Raw genomic sequence first — 2,829 nt, 5'->3', positions numbered from 1 at the left:
CTATAATGGGGACATCACCCCTTCCTATTCCAGTTTTGTGAATGGCACCTAATGCCCCTTGTGAATCTAGCCTGAAAAATCAAAATGGTTTGTTTCAATCTTGTTGAAATGGTTTATTTTGACATTTTCAAAACAAATTTCATTTTTTGTTTCCCCAGAATCAACCTGAACTCCGGAAATGCTTCAGTTTACCCAAATCGGCATTTTTCAGAGAGTTTCAGCTGAAATAAAAGGTGTGCCCAGCTCTTATACATAACCTAGGCAGCAATGCCAGTCCGGGCTGGGACAGCAGGAGATACCTTTGTCTTTTGCCTAGGATTGTCCCTCACTCCATTGTTGAGCTAGCAGTAGAGTGGGCCTTGGTTCCCCAGGTTTCTCTTCTGATGTGTTGCTCTGGGTTCTCCTGCTTTGCCAACACCCCCCAGATAGGACCGGATCGTATAACTCTTCTAAGTACGCCAGACGTGCTTGATTCTGCAAGGTGAGAAGCACTTTGTTGGATCAAGGCCAAAGCGCTTAAGCACGTGCTTAACTTTAACTACTCACATGCTTACAGTTAAACATGTCATTCAATGCTTTGCTGGATCTGGACCAGAGTGCTTGTCCCCTTGCAGGGTCAGGACCTGGGCAATAGGTTGAATTTCCTAAATGAAAAGGGAGGGGTGAACCGGGAGCATTCCCAGAGTGGGCAAGCAAATACCCAGGCCCCTCAGGATTTGAATGCCCAATTCAGATCCTTCACAGGAGAGTCAGGCATTTGGTGCATAAGCAGCACATTCACCAAGAAGAATCAGCTGAGATTTGCTGCATGCCTAGAGTAGGTTCCTTACATTCACTTCTACGCTTTTCTTGAGCCCCCGAGATACCCACACTGGCCAACTGTCTGTTCTAAGGGAGGCCTGGGGAGGGAGGTAGAATGCTTACACTGAACTACACTTTCACACTGCAGTGAGTTGCTGTTCTTATGAACAATGAAACTGCTCTCCAGCCCCGTAAAATAAGAAGGTCCATCTGATTGGTGCCGGTTTCTCTTTAGCAGGTCTCCAGAGGGCCGCCCAGAGGGGTGGGGAAAGTGGGGCAATTTGTCCCAGGCCCCGCAGGGGCCCCACGAGCCCTGGCCCAGTGGCGGTCCAGATCTTTGGCGGCAGGGGGCCCTTCAGTCACTCCAGGTCTTTGGCGGCATTTCAGTGGCGCAACTGAAGGGCCCCCCGCTGCCGAAATGCCACCAAAGTCCTGGACTGCCTCTGGGTGAGTACAAGCGCCGCAGCTTCCTCGCTTTTCCCCAGGCCCCCTGAATCCTCTGGACAACCCTGGGTCTCCGAGCACTGCAGGATGTCGAAAAGAAAGCTCAGCTAGGCCAAGTCACTAATTACACATACGTAGTCTGCAGCAAAGATGTCTGTTAAAACGAGGCACTGGCAATGGAATTTATAAACAAGGATTTTAAACCACATTGACCTAGACAGAGAACACATCAAAGCAACCGGGTTTCAAGCTTTGGAGGAACAATTCTGCAACCATAACGTTGTGGGTTCGATTCGGCAGAGAGAGAGGGTACGTGGGGCTGGATGGCTTCGGGGACTGGTTACCATGGCAGGAAATGGATGAGGTTGTGGCTCTGCCGTGGCAAATAATGCAGTCGTCATCATTTTAGTTTTAAATAAAGGAAAAGTCAATGCACAGAACAGAGTAGTAGGGCCCTTTGCTCTCCTGAGCAAACCCCACCGCCACCACAACCATATGGGCTCCTGTCTTAGGTGGCAGGGCTCATGCCCACTTCACACAGAGCCCCTTGCTCCAGGGGCTAGGGAGGCAGACCTTGTTCCAGGCAGCAGGAATGGCCAGTTCCCCTCCCTGGCTGCTCTGACAATTGCAGCAGCCAGGACCTTGCCTCTTCAGGGGCAGGGCTTTATAGCTTACTTCACAGGGACAGCTGGGTTTGCAGCCCTCCCACAGCTGCCCTAACAGCAGCCCTCCTCAGCTGGCCAGAGGATATGTCTACACTGGGAACAGGGGGAGGGCATCCCAGCTCGAGGACCCATACTTGTGCTGGCTCAGTGAGAGTCTGCACGCTAAAATCAGAGTGCATTTGCAGCAGCAGGAGTGGCTAGCCACCCCGGGAGTATGATCATAGACGTACTAAGGGCCGCCAGCCTCTCCCATGGCTCATGCCGGCACAGCTACATGCTATTTTTAGCCATCGCCGTCAGCATGGGTATGTCACACACACACGCACAGCTCGAATTGTAGATATACCCACGCCCTCAGAAGGTCATCAGCAAGAACAGATCTTCCCAGCCTTGTGAGCAGGTGGGGTGCACTGTGGGGCTTTATCCAACAGGCCATCTGCCTCATGTGCTCTCCAGGCTGTTCATGATGACATCGCTCCATGACCCGAGTCACAGACTGCCAGGGACAAACATACCGTGCGTGGTATTTAATCTGGCCCAGCCCCAGTGACAAGTGCAGCATGTCCGGGGTGGCTGATGCTATGCTATGCTACAACTTGGATTTTGTTCTCCACCATCCAGACACCTCGTATGGTTCTTACTAGGGGAGATACCTGGGATCCAAACACAAGACAGCAACCCTAGTATCAAAGCTTACAAGCGTGGTATCAAACCAGGCGCTGCAGACAAGAGGCTGAGGAAAGGCACGTGTTCATCATGCCCACTGCCTTGCGTTCAAGTGGGGTCACACTGATCATCTTCCCTGGTTTAGAGAGAAAGGGTGATCCAACCACAGAGCGCTGCAAATCCATAACCCACTGTAGCTACTTCTACCTAGTTAATTATTTAGAAGAGTATTTTCAATGCTGTAAAATTAACT

Source organism: Gopherus flavomarginatus, chromosome 19 (genome assembly GCF_025201925.1).
Source record: "Gopherus flavomarginatus isolate rGopFla2 chromosome 19, rGopFla2.mat.asm, whole genome shotgun sequence".
Taxonomy (NCBI): domain Eukaryota; kingdom Metazoa; phylum Chordata; order Testudines; family Testudinidae; genus Gopherus; species Gopherus flavomarginatus.
Note: the sequence above shows the minus strand (reverse complement) of the source record.